This window comes from Bos indicus x Bos taurus, chromosome 5, assembly GCF_003369695.1.
Source record: "Bos indicus x Bos taurus breed Angus x Brahman F1 hybrid chromosome 5, Bos_hybrid_MaternalHap_v2.0, whole genome shotgun sequence".
In the NCBI taxonomy this organism is placed as follows: Eukaryota; Metazoa; Chordata; class Mammalia; order Artiodactyla; family Bovidae; genus Bos; species Bos indicus x Bos taurus.
The window spans coordinates 100,611,006-100,625,872 of record NC_040080.1 but is presented as its reverse complement, the minus strand read 5'-3'; the positions used below and the strand labels follow the sequence as shown (position 1 = coordinate 100,625,872).

Below are 14,867 nucleotides of genomic sequence, written 5' to 3'. Positions count from 1 at the left end.
AAATTCATCTTTTTCTCCCAAAAGTTTCGCAATGAAACCTTCTTAATGGCATATTTTTCATTGTTAAAAATCAAGAGTTTTGGTCTTCTTAAATAGCATTTATGTAAAAAATGGAGCTACTTACAAGATGCCACTGTGTTTGATATAATCATATCCTTTTAATCTTATACTTCACTTATTTTATGGGTTTAATTGATCCGGAGATATATCACCGCATAAGAACAATATAATGATACAATTTATTGTTGAAATACTTAATTTTGCAAAATTATTTGAATACAATTTAAATATCTTTTTTAGTTACAGTGAAAACAGTATATAAAGATATTTAAATCCTATGGCAAGTTACCATTGGAAATGTTAACATTGTTTGAAGACAGACTGTGTATTCAAAATGATGTATTTTGCGAACTGTTAAAAGTATGTTCCATTTTGTTGTTCAGTCGCCAAGTCATGTCTGACTCTTGGTGACCCCATGGATTACAGCATGCCAGGCTTCCGTGTCCCTCACCATCTCCCAGGGTTTGCCCAAGTTCATGTTCATTGAACTGGTGATGCCATCCAACCATCTCATCCTGTGTCACCCTCTTCTGCTTTCAATCTTTCCCAGCATCAGAGTTTTTTCCAAATGTTCCATTTAGTGGCATAAATCTAAACTATTGACATCTTTTCTGATAAGTTGACCAATTCAATATGAACTAATCTCGTATAACTCATGGAGAGAATTTTCTAAAACCCTCAATGTAATTAAGTGTAAATGGAAGCATTTGAATCTTTATTCCCTTGAAAATTCTTTCACATGCATCTAGCAAGGGGACAAAATAAAGACATACCAACAGCAGCATATTTTTAAAACCATATCATTTCCCAAAATACACATTTATACATATGTGAATGTGTCACTTCTAATCACCGCAGACTGTTAAAGAAAGCTGACAGGTGTACAGAGGCAGGAGAGGAAAAATATTCAGTGCTTCATAGAAAGTAGTTGTGTGTGTTCTCAAATTTCCATTAACCTGGATCACCAGAGAGAGAGAGATGAAGAGAAACATTACTTAGCTGAAAACAACAGAGAACTGTTATCTATTAGGTCTGAATTAAATCATGGGTGATTACAGGTAACCCTAGAATAAGAATTTTCAAGTCACAGAATGGAAAATTTTTATAGATGAAAAATGTGAACAGTTAGATGTCAAAATTTGATGGAATTATTTAACATCCTGTACTCTTCAAGGTATAAGGCTTTTTTTTTTTTTTTCTACCCCATATGTAATATCTAGGTCATGGGTTATGGCACTAAATCTAAATTCCACAGAATCAAAAAAAAGAAGGAGGAGCTCTTACTTAAATGTTGAGGAAGACTTCCTACAGGAGGATTTGGACCTGATTTGTGCCACAAAATGTCTAGGAGATTCAAATTAATGCAAAATAAGATGGGCAATAGAAATGCCAGGAAATGTACTGAGAATAAACACATTTACCATATCCATTTTCCTATCCTTGTATTATCTATGGGCTTCCCTGCTGGCTCAGGTAGTAAAGAATCTGCCTGCAGTACAGGAGACCCAGGTTCAATCTCTGGGTTGGCAAGATCCCCTGAAGAAGTAAATGACAACCCACTCCAGTAATTCTTGCCTGGAGAATTTCATGGACAGAGGAGCCTGGTGGGCTACAGTCCATGGGTAACAAAAGAGTTGGACACAACTGAGTGACTAAAACTTTATTATCTATGAAACAGATTTCTACCTTTGTTATATTTCACCTTGAGTAACTCATTTATTTTTCCATTAGTAATGGTGAGTTATGGTGCATCTAGGCTTGTTGTGACGTTTGGTGAGTTGTTTATGTACAGCTCTTAGAATATTTGGTGTGTACTAAATGCTCAATAAATGTTGTCATTATTATTAGTAAGCATGTAGTCTTTATCCCTTATTACAAAGTGAATGTGCTATAAACAAGAAAAAATATTTTTATTTCATTAATAAGTAGGGACTTATTCTCACACTAAAAGTTCAGGGGTAGGTGATAATATGATTGATTTAGCTGTTGAACAGACATCAAGGGTCCAGACTTACAGCTTTCTGCTCCACCCTCCCTGATCTGTGTTTACTTCAGTATCTTTTTATGCTAAAAATAGGAAAATCAGAAGGATTTTCTCACATCTGTGGTACATTTTACATTTTTCAGATTATTTAGTGCTTATGTTGTTGTTGTTGTTGTTCAGTCACTAAATTGTGTCTGATTCTTTGTGACCCCGGTAAACTGCAACACCCCAGTCTTCCTTGTCCTTCACTATCTCCCGGAGTTCACTCAAACTCACGTCCATTGAGTTGGTGATGCCATCCAACCATCTCATCCTCTGCCGCCCCTTCTCCTCCTGCCCTCAATCATTCCCATCATTAGTCTTTTCCAGTGAGTTGTCTCTTCCCATCAGGTGGCCAAAGTATTAGAGCTTCAGCATCAGTCTTTCCAATGAATATTCAGGGTTGATTTCCTTTAGGATTGACTGGTTGGATCTCCTTGCTGTCCAAGGGACTCTCAAGAGTCTTCTCCAGCACCACAATGGTTTTATATAATTTTTCTTTATTGCCTACCTTTCCTTTGAAACTCCTCCTTTGTTTCTCAAGATATTAGAATGTGGGGCAGAATCACCTGTGTGAACTTAGCTGTGCGGGTTCCTGGAGCCACAGTGGCAGAGCTTCTGATTCAGACTGTTTGGAGTGAACCTCAGGACCTACATTTTTGGCAGTTCCTTTAGGTGACTTTGATGCACCTCACGGTCTCTGTTTCCCCCCTTTGTCATGACATTCTCTTATTGTGTTTTTCATTAGTTCTTCTTTGTCTTTCCCTGTTTCCAACAGTAAGTTCTTCTACTTGAGCATTTCTATCCAAACTTTCATAAAATTTACCTATTTGCATGACTTCAGACCCTTGAGGGTAAGGATAATGTTAATCATTAATTTATTCATTAATCATTTGTTGATCTTGACAGTTATCCTACCAGCTTACTAAGGAAGAAAAACATGGACGATACCTACTTAGGAGGCATTAGCATCGACATAGTAATTAATCTATCTTTTTATACAAAGAAACTTTTATTAAACATTTATTACATGCCAGGCTTAATAAGATCTGGCACATAATAGGTGATTAAAATAAAATTAGTTTGAAATAAATAAACAAATGAACTATCACTTCTCCAGTGATGAATTCTAAATGTTTATTCACTGCCTTGTTCTTTTATTCTGGTGACCTGAGGGAACTCCTTTCAGGGTCTTTTTTTTTTTCTTCCAGGTATAAATAAAGTTAAACCTTGAACAACACAGCTGTTAAGGAGCACCCACACTCCCAGAAGTTGAAAATCCGCCTATAACTTTAGAGTCAGCCCTCCTTCTGTGCCAGAGGTTCTGAATCCTCAGATCCAATCAACTGCAAATGGAGCAGTACTATAGTATATGTATGTACCAAAAAAAAAAAAAAAATCCACGTATAAGTGAACCCAAACGCATGTGTTCAAGGGTGAGCTATGTTGAAAAAAAAAAAAGCCAATTTACCAATCATCAAAAAACCAGGTCAGAGAAAGTCAATTTGTTGATATATGTGGTTTTGATGGTGAGGAAAGCTGATAATGCAGGGGAGTGTGCAGATCAGAATAAGATAGGTTCTAAAACAGAGGGGAGTCACCTTGGAAAGAAAAAGGAGCATCTCTTTCTCTGATGTAGAAGAAAAAGGCAAGAAGAAAAGAGTGTGAGAAAAGTAAAACTTGAAGTTTAGGGGAGGGGTGCCACAGGCACACAAATGCCATCTTAATATTCATTATACAGTCATAGGTGTTTATGGTCATAAGCCAGGACTGAATAAGGTTAAGGAAGGACTGGAATGGGCTGCTGAAAGAAACTGAAGGGTGAGCAAAGGATAAAATGTTACTCAAGGCCCAGGCAAATTTAGCATACAATTTTATAGCAATGTAGGTTTGCACAATATTCTCTGGTGACTCAGAGCTGGGGTTTCCCATTGTGGTTACAGTTGTTAAGAGTTCAGGGGAGTCTGGTGCAGTTCTCAGTAGGGATGGTCATGGGCACTGATAATTGGACTGTATTAGTCAGCCAGGGCTGCCATAATAACACACCACATGCTGGATGGATGACTTAAGGTACTTTACTTTCTTACAATTCTGCAGGCTAGAAGTCCAGTGAGTGAAAGTGTTAGTCACCTCAACTGTGTCCGACTCTTTTGACCCCATGGACTGTAGCCTGCCAGGCTCCTCTGTCTGTGGAATTCTCAAGGCAAGAATACTGGAGTGAGTCGCCCTTTCCTTCTCCAGGGGATCTTCCCGACGCAGGGAACGAACTCAGGTCTCCGGCATTGCAGGCAGATTCTTTACCATCTGAGCCACCGGGGAAGCCCCTAGAAGTCCAAGATCTGACTCTTTGCTTTGCCTTTCTCCTTTGGAATCTATGGCTTCCGGGTTCTCACACTCTGCCAGTAACCGTGCTGGTAAATACTCTTTTCAGTAGCTCTTTAAACTCCAGTGACCGTGTCCTCATGATCTTCTGCTTGCCTCTCCAGTTTCTGACCCAGTGAGTAGACTTACTTCTCACATCTATTTATACTCACTTCTGCTTGCTTATTGCTTAGTTTCCACCTCCCTGGTTCATCTTGAATTTTACTTATGCCTGTTTCTTAAAAAAATGCTCTGATGGCTGATTACCTTGTCTTCTCAAGATTTTCACTTTGTCTGCCTCTCTGGCTTTCCCAGTTCCAAACTCTAGCCCCCTTTTAATGTTCTGCTACCATCACACACAGTCCCTGAATTGAGTTGTATGTCTGGCCACTGTCATTTCATTTCTTATATAATTCACCTAACGTTTTATATTTAAATTTTAAAATATTTCTTACATTCCTTGTTTCAGTGTAAGCTATATGAAGCCACTTTACCATTGAATAAAGAGTATAACACAGCAAAATTATTTTCCCCAAGTAATAGTGCCTTGTTTATAGGACTACAACAATACTTCAACACTAAATAATCTACCAACAAGGATGAAAATTTTATCATTTTGGTTTGGGGTGTTAAATTCTCTTTGAATTATCATTATTCTACTGATAAAGCATGCGTACATGGCCTTCTGTATTCCTGGGAACGTTTTTTTGAGGTTGTTCAGTCACTAAGTCATGTCTGACTCTTTGTGACACCATGGGCTGTAGCATGCTAGGCTTCCCTTTCCTTCACTATCTCCCAGACTTTGCTCAAACTCATGTCCATTAAGTTGGTGATGCCGTCCAATCATCTCATTCTCTGACGCCCCCTTCTCCTCCTGCCAATCTTTCCCAGTACCAGGGTCTTTTCCAATGAGTCGGTTCATTGCATTAGGTGGCCAAAGTATTGGAGCTTCAGCTTCAGCCTCAGTCCTTCCAATGAAGATTCAAGGTTGACTTCCTTTAGGATTGACTGGTTGGATCTCCTTGATGTCCAAGGGAGGACTCTCAAGAGCCTTCTCCAGCACCACAATTCGAAAGCATCAGTTCTTTGGCACTCAGCCTTCTTCATTGAGGTCTTCATTGAGGTAGTCCTATTTTAACTAAAGATCTCTGTAATCAGAGATAAAACCAGTGTAAAAGATTGTATCATTTGTCCAAAGTAGTTCTTGCTGGGAGGCATAAAAAGAAGTAGAACATATAGTGTCTGGACCCAGGGAATATGTGCATCCAGTAGCCTCAACAAGTCATGAAGTAACAATAAAAATAATTCCAAAGAAATACCTAAATATGTGACAGTATAGTACACATTGTGTAAACTCATGCCAAGAGAATTAAACTGAATATTATGTGAAAGATGAATCTTAAACTTGGGTTTGAGGAGGAGGCAATATGACATTTAGAAACAGCTTGAGCTTTGATGGAAATCAGGCCTGGATTCAAATCCCAGTTCTGAAATTTGCCAGTTATGTGACTTTGAACAAGTGCCTTAACTATTCTGATTCTTCAGTTCTCCCCTGTGTAAATGGAGACAGTCTTCTAGTGTGGCTGTAAGTATAAAATTAAATCATGTAATTTTTTTCTAGTAGACATTAAATGAATATGTATTTATATTCAACTCCCATTTAATCTGCCACATTTTATATTGTCTTTATATTTCGTAGTATATGTGCAAATAATACATTTTACTGGGAAATGTAGAAAATATAGTCAAATTGAATACAGCTTAAAAGGGATTTTATTAAAATTTTATAATCTATATTCTTCATCACCAGTAGTCATGTATAGATGTGAGAGTTGGACCATAAAGAAGGCTGAGCACTGGAGAATTGATACTTTCAAACTGTGGTGTTGGAGAAGACTCTTGAGAGTCTTTTGGACTGAAAGGAAATCCAACCAGTCAATCCTAAAGGAAATCAACCCTGAATATGCATTGGAAGGACTGATGCTGAAGTTGAAGCTCCAATACTTTGGCCACCTGACGTGAAGAGTTGACTCTTAGAAAAGACCCTGATTCTGGGAAAGATTGAAGGTGGGAGGAGAAGGGGATGACAGAGGACAAGATGGTTGGATGACATCACCAACGCAATGGACATGAGTTTGAGCAAGCTCTGGAAGTTGGTGAAGGACAGGGAAGCCTGGTGTGCAGTAGTCCATGGGGTCACAAAGAGTTAGACACAACTGAGGGACTGAACAACAAATATTCATCATTAAAAAGGAGATTTTAAAAGCTTAATGAATTTTGAAATAGTAAAGCACTTGAGATTTAAGCTCTGTGTGACTTACATACTAGTTAAACTAGTAACTCAGATAATTTTTTGATCCCACAGGCTCCTTCTATGTCTAGAAGATTGCCACCATTTATTATATTAAGGCCAAATCAACAGCTATAAAGTAATCATGACAAGATTACTAGTAAGTGTTTCTGAGTAATGATCAAGCAAGAGAGTATATGGTCTTCCTTAAAAGCAAATACAAGCAATTCTTTAAGAATGCTTCAAATGACCACTGAACTATGAACCAGAGCCCAAATGAAAACCAAGCTAACTCCTCAACAAGAAATGTTATCCCAGCAGTGCAGCTGTGAGCTAATTAAACAGCCTAGATCGCTGTGCTGAACTTTAGTACTGCATTTATAGAATTAATTCAGAGGACATGTTATTAAAGTCTGGGGTTTATCAGAAGAAGGCAGCCTCTTTTTTTGAGCAGCATTTAAAAAATTAACATACTGAATAAGCCGCTTATTATAGATGGAGCCTATCAGATCCTCCATATAGATGCAAAAACCACACAATGAATTTCTAACCAAAACAATCAGGCTATTGCCTCCTGACACTAAAATCCAAAAATAATGATTTAGATACCTTGAGAGCATGTTTAAAAATAAATTTATGTTCTATATGATTGTTTCTAAGATTCTAAAAGACATACTGATAACCACAAATAGACTAGAATCTAACAGTTAGATATATATCCAAAATATGTAGCAATTCTCAACTTAGCATAAATCAGTAATTGGAAGAAGTAAGTCAAAAGTAATTTAAATTATAATACTTTCCCTCCTAATTAATCTTAGTAACTAGGCTTTAAAGTTTATCTCTAGAAGTCTAAATAGTAAACAAAAATTATACTTTACCAATAAATTCTGAAAGCTGTACTTATTTAAGTTATTATACATGGGCCGTAGGGCTTCCCAGGTGACTCAAGAGGTAAAGAATCTGCCTGCTGATGCAGGAGATGCAGGGATAAATCCCTGGTCAGGAAAATTCCCTGGAGGAAGAAATGACAACCCATGCCAGTATTTTTGCTTGGAAAATTCCATGAGCCAGTCCATGGGGCCTCAAAGAGTTGGACACGTCCGAACGACTGAGCATGACACTTGGGGGGGAGGGATAGAAGATAAGAAGGTAGTTAATGATGAAACTTTTTGTAGGCCATAAAATGTTACCATTTCAGGGACCTTGATGTAGTGATTCAGAAAGACACAGAGCCAGACAGTGATGCATTTACAACTGCATCCACTCATCTCCAAAATGGAGAGAGCAGCACTTATCCTCCATTTCTTCCAGTGCTGTAAAAAAAAAAAAAAAAAAAGGGACAATAGCTTCTGAAGAGTTAAATAGTTTTAGTACTTACATTGGAAGAGGTAAAAACCATTTTGAAAAATACACTAGAAGCCTCAGTAGACACTTCATATTGACAAACAAATAAACCTCACATACAGTACATACTCTTATTTATAACTTTAATAAATGGGTAAGGATTTAAGTCAAGCAGTGGGGCAAGGCAAAAGAAAGTTTCTACATAGCTTTTCAAAGTTATTTTTAGTTTTCATTTTGAAAATTTTAAAAATACAGTGAAGTATAGAAAAATAATATCACAGGTATTCATGTGCCATATCTACTTTCAAACTGGGAAGGCACAGAAAGTTTGACGGTGATTTTGTTAACAGGTTGACCTTTTTTGAAAAGTAGGTACACGTATCTCTTCTCATTGCTCCATACGGACTTATTCTTCCATGTAGAAGGTGGCGCCATTCTCCCAGGTGCCACTAGTGGTAAAGAACTCGCCTGCCAATAAGAGACTCCGGTTCAGTCCCTGGGTGGGGAAGATACACTGGGGGAGGGCATAGCAACCCACTCCAGTATTCTTGCCTGGGGAATCCACATGGACAGAAGAGCCTGGCGGATGGTCGCAAAGAGTCCAACGCAACTGAGCGCACACTCACGCCATATTTGCTCTCTAGATCCTGCGAACACCTTCCTAAATAATTCTAAGTAGAAATGAAAGACTTTTGTAAGGATTGGTCTTTCAGAGCTAATTATTAGCATGGTAGAGTTTTCAGCAGTCTTAACTTTTTAAGCTAAGACATGTACATGCATGCCAAGTCGCTTCAGTCGTGTCGGACTCTTTGCAACCCTAAGGACTGTAGCCGGCCAAGCTGCCCTGTCCATGGGATTCTCCGGGCAAGAATACTGCAGGAGTTGCAGTGCCCTTCTCCAAGGGATCTTCCCGACCCAGGGATCCAGCCTGAGTCTCCTATGTATCCTGATTGGCAGGTGGGTTCTTTACCACTAATGCCACCTGGGAAGCCCATTAGTCATAATCAGTTCAGTTCAGTCCATCAGTCCTGTCTGACTCTTTATGACCCCATGAATTGCAGCACACCAGGCCTCCCTGTCCATCACCGACTCCCCCAAACTCATGTGCATCGAGTCAGAGATGCCATCCAGCCATCTCATCCTCTGTTGTCCCCTTCTCCTCCTGCCCTCAATCCCTCCCAGCATCAGGGTCTTTTCCAGTGAGCCAACTCTTCGCATGACGTGGCCAAAGTATTGGAGTTTCAGCCTCAGCATCAGTCCTTCTAATGAACACCCAGGACTGGTCTCCTTCAGGATGGACTGGTTGGATCTCCTTGCAGTCCAAGGGACTCTCAAGAGTCTTCTCCAACACCACAGTTCAAAAGCATCAATTCTTCGGCGCTCAGCTTTCCTCACAGTCCAACTCTCACATCCATACATGACCACTGGAAAAACCATAGCCTTGACTAGATGGACCTTTGTTGGCAAGGTAATATCTCTGCTTTTTAATATTATAATAGCTGTCTTCAAATAATTTTTGGCTTAACAGAAAAAATTTCTCATGTTCATTCAAAACTGAGTACCTAGCTATAGTTCAGTTCCTATAATAGTACTAGAGCCAACTCATGGAAAAGACGCCAATGCTGGGAAAGATGGAAAGCAAAAGGAACAGGGGGCGGCACAGGATGAGATAGTTAGATAGTATCACAGACTCAATGCAGATGAATTTGAACAAATTCCAGGAGATAGTGAAGGACAGAGGAGCCTGGCAAGCTGCAGTCCATGGGATCACAAAGAATTGAACATGACTGAACAACAGGAAAAAATAATAATATAGGTACCATAGGAGATGAGATACAAGGCTCACAATCTAGTGGGAAAACCAAAGAGGAAAAACAATTCTAATTCAATGTGAAGAGTGCAAGGTATGCCTATAGACTGTGACAGCTTCACAGGATAAATGATACAAAGCTGAATTTTTGAAAAATTAGCTTGGCCATAAGAGGGTTGAGGAGACATTTCAGATAGAAGGAATCACACATAGAAAGATAGGGAGGCATGAGGAAATGCTAGCTCTTTACAAATTATTAGGTTATTCACAATGCTGGAATACAGGATGTAACTGAGGTTAGATATAGACATTCACTTGCTTGTGAGTGTCTAGGAGTCTCCAGTGGAGGCATGTGTCAGTGGTGGCCTGCTGCAGGGTTGGGGGCACTGAGTGTAGCAGTACATGCATGGGACCTTTCGAAGGAGGTCACCATTATCTTCATTACCTCCACCATAGTTTGGCCACAGGTAAATAGCAGGAGTCTACGGCCATACCACCCTGAACGCGCCCGATCTTGTCTAATCTCAGAAGCTAAGCAGGGTCGGGCCTGTTAGTACTTGGATGGGAGACCACCTGGGAATGCCTGGTGCTGTAGGCTTTTTTTTTTTTTTTTTAATTTTAGGCTTCCCTGGTGGCTCAGACGGTAAAGCGTCTGCCTGCAATGCTGGAGATCCGGGTTCACTCCCTGGTCCAGGAAGATGCCCTGGAGAAGGAAACGGCAACCCACTCCAGTACTCTTGCCTGGAAAATTCCATGGACAGAGGAGCCTTGTAGGCTACAGTCCATGGGGTCGCAAAGAGTCAGACACGACTGAGTGACTTCACTTTACTTCAAATGGCAGTAAGGGAACACAGCTCCACCCATCAACAGAAAATTTGATTAATGATTTACTGAGCATGCCCCGCCCATCAGAACTAGACCCAGTTTCCCCCTCAGTCAGTCTCTCCCATCTGGAAGCTTACATAAGCCTCTTATCCTTCTCCATCAGAGGGCAGACAGACTGAAAACCACAATCACAGAAAACTAACCAATCTAATCACATGGAGCACAGCCTTGTCTAACTCAATGAAACTATGAGCATGCCGTGTAGGGCCACCCAGGACAAACAGGTCACGGTGAAGAGTTCTGACGAAATGTGGTCCACTTGAGAAGGGAATGGCAAACCACTTCAGTATTCTTGCCTTGAGAACCCTATGAACAGTTTGAAAAGGCAAAAATAGGACACTGAAAGATGAACTCCCCAGATTGGTAGGTGCCCAATCTGTTACTGGAGATCAGTGGAGAAATAACTCCAGAAAGAATGAAGAGACAGAGCCAAAGCAAAAACACCCAGTTGTGGATGTGACTGGTATGGAAGCAAGGTCCGATGCTTTAAGAGCAATATTGCATAGGAACCTGGAATGTTAGGTCCCTGCTGCTGCTGCTGCTGCTGCTAAGTCGCTTCAGTCCTGTCCGACTGTGTGCGACCCCATACACGGCAGCCCACCAGGCTCCCCCATCCCTGGGATTCTCCAGGCAAGAGCACTGGAGTGGGTTGCCATTTCCTTCTCCAATGCTTGAAAGTGAAAAGTGAAACTGAAGTCGCTCAGTCGTGTCCGACTCGTAGTGATCCCATAGACTGAAGCCTAACAGATGGCTCCATCCATGAGATTTTCCAGGCAAAAGAGTACTGGAGTGGAGTGCCATTGCCTTTTCTATGTTAGGTCCATGAACCAAGGCAAATTGGAAGTGGTCAAACAGGAGATGGCAAGAGTGCACGTTGACATTCTAGTAATCAGCAAACTAAAATGGACTAGAATGGGTGAATTTAACTTGCTGCGGCTAAGTCACTTCAGTCGTGTCCGACTCTGTGCGACCCCATAGACGGCAGCCCACCAGACTTCCCTGTCCCTGGGATTCTCCAAGCAAGAAAACTGGAGTGGGTTGCCATTTCCTTCTCCAATGCATTAAAGTGAAAAATGAAAGTGAAGTAGCTCGATGACCCTTATATCTACTACTGTAGGCAAGAATCCCTTAGAAGAAATGGAGTGGCCACCATAGTCAACAAAAGAGTCTGAAATGCAGTACTTGGATGCAATCTCAAAAACAACAGAATGATCTTTGTTCGATTCCAAGGCAAACAATTCAACATCACGGTAATCCAAGTCTATACCCTGACCAGTAATGCTGAAGAAGCTGAAGTTGAACGGTTCTATGAAGAACTACAAGACATTCTAGAACTAACACCCCCAAAAGATGTCCTTTTCATTGTAGGTGATTGGAATGCAAAAGTACAAAGTCAAGAAACACCTGGAGTAACAGGCAAATTTGGCCTTGGAGTACAGAATGAAGCAGGGCAAAGGCTAATAGAGTTTTGACAAGAGAATACACTGGTCATAGCAAACACCCTCTTCCAACAACACAAGAGAAGACTCTACACATGGACATCACCAGATGGTCAACACCTAAATCAGAATGATTATATTCCTTGCAGCCAAAGATGGAGAAGCTCTAAACAGTCAGCAAAAACAAGACAGGGAGCTGACTGTGGCTCAGATCATGAACTCCTTATTGCCAAATTCAGACTTAAATTGAAGAAAGTAGGGAAAACCACTAGACCATTCAGGTATGACCTAAATCAAATCCCTTATGATTGTACAGTGGAAGTGAGAAATAGATTTAAGGGACTAGATCTGATAGACAGAGTGCCTGATGAACTATGGATGGAGGTTCATGATATTATACAGGAGACAGGGATCAAGACCATCCCCAAGAAAAAGAAATGCAAAAAAGCAAAATGGCTGTCTGAGGAGGTCTTACAAATAGCTGTGAAGAGAAGAGAAGCGAAAAGTAAACGAGAAAAGGAAAGATATACCCATTTGAATGCAGAGTTCCAAAGAATAACAAGGAGAGATAAGAAAGCCTTCCTCAGGGATCAATGCAAAGAAATAGAGGAAAACAATAGAATGGGAAAGACTAGAGATCTCTTCAAGAAAATTAGAGACACCAAGGGAACATTTCATATTGAGATGGGCTCAATAAAGGACAGAAATGGTATGGACTTAACAGAAGCAGAAGGTATTAAGAAGAAGTGGCAAGAATACACAGAAGAACTATCCAAAAAGATCTTCATGACCCACATAATCACGATGGTGTGATCAATCACCTAGAGCCAGACATCTTGGAATGTGAAGTCAAGTAGGCCTTAGGAAGCATCACTATGAGCAAAGCTAGTGGAGGTCATGGAATTACAGTTGAGCTATTCCAAATCCTAAAAGATGATGCTGTGAAAGTGCTGCACTCAATATGCCAGCAAATTTGGAAAACTCAGCAGTGGCCACAGGACTGGAAAAAATCAGTTTTTCATTCCAATCCCAAAGAAAGGCAGTGGCAGAGAATGCTCAAACTACTGCACAATTGCACTCATATCACATTCTAATAAAGTAATGCTCAAAATTTTCCAAGCCAGGCTTCAACAATACGTGAACCGTGAACTACCAGATGTTCAAGCTGGTTTTAGAAAAGGCACAGGAACCAGAGGTCAAATAGCCAACATCCGCTGGATCATCGAAAAAGGAAGAGAGTTCCAGAGAAACATCTATTTCTGCTTTATTGACTATGCCAAAGCCTTTGACTGTGTGGATTATAATAAACTGTGGAAAATTCTGAAAGAGATGGGAATACCAGACCACCTGACCTGCCTCTCGAGAAACCTACATGCAGGTCAGGAAGCAACAGTTAGAACTGGACATGGAACAACAGACTGGTTCCAAATAGGGGAAGGAGTACGTCAAGGCTGTATATTGTCACCCTGCTTATTTAACTTACACGCAGAGTACATCATGAAAAACGCTGGTCTGGATGACCCACAAACTGGAATCAAGATTGCTGAGAGAAATATCAATAACCTCAGATATGCAGATGACATCATCTTTATGGCAGAAAGTGAAGAAGAACTAAAGAGCCTCTTGATGAAAGTGAAAGAGGAGAGTGAAAGAGTTGGCTTAAAGCTCAACATTCAGAAAACAAAGATCATGGCATCCAGTCCCATCACTTCATGGCAAATAGATGGGGAAACAGTGGAAACAGTGTTAGACTTTATTTTTCTGGGCTCCAAAATCACTGCAGATGGTGATTGCAGCCATGAAATTAAAAGATGCTTACTCCTTGGAAGGAAAGTTATGACCAACCTAGACAACATATTCAAAAGCAGAGACATTACTTGGCCAACAAAGGTCCATCTAGTCAAGGCTATGGTTTTTCCAGTGTTTATGTATGGATGTGAGAGTTGGACTATAAAGAAAGCTGAGTGCAAAGAATTGATGCTTTTGAACTGTGGTGTTGGAGAAGACTCTTGAGAGTCCCTTGGACTTCAAGGAGATCCAACCAGTCTATCCTAAAGTAAATCAGTCCTGAGTATTCATTGGAAGGACTGATGCTGAAGCTGAAACTCCAATCCTTTGACCACTTGATGCGAATAACTGACTCATTTGAAAAGGCCCTGATACTGGGAAAGACTGGGGGCAGGAGGAGAAGGGGACAACAGAGGATGAGGATGAGGATGATGCTGGATGGCATCATCAACTCAATAGGCATGAGTTTGAGTAAACTCTGGAGTTGGTGATGGACAGGGAGGCCTGGTGTGCTGCAGTCCATGGCGTTGCAAAGAGTCAGACACGACTGAGCAACTGAAATGAACTGAACTGAGGTTAGATATAGGAATGAGTTTGGAGAGGAAGAATAAGGTAGGCTGGGACCAAAGTCTTTACTATAAATTGAAGAAGTATGGTTTTAAGCAGCAGAGGATCAGATGTATGTTTTAAAAAGCTACTCTGATAGCATCATGAATTAATGGTTGGAAGGGGTGGAGACAACTCCTTGGGAAGTTTGGGCTATTTCAGTAATGCAGTTGGAAGTGATGAGTGTGTAAAACAGGGCAGTGGTGATGGGCATGGAGATTGAGGAAAATATTAAGGAGTTGGACTCTAAAGGACTCT

General features: G+C 40.5%; 1 pseudogene; it reads left to right on the top strand.

Moving 5' to 3' along the window:
• The first annotated feature begins 10,371 nt into the window (after positions 1–10,371).
• LOC113893871 lies at positions 10,372–10,489 on the top strand (annotated as a pseudogene).
• Positions 10,490–14,867: the final 4,378 nt, after the last annotated feature.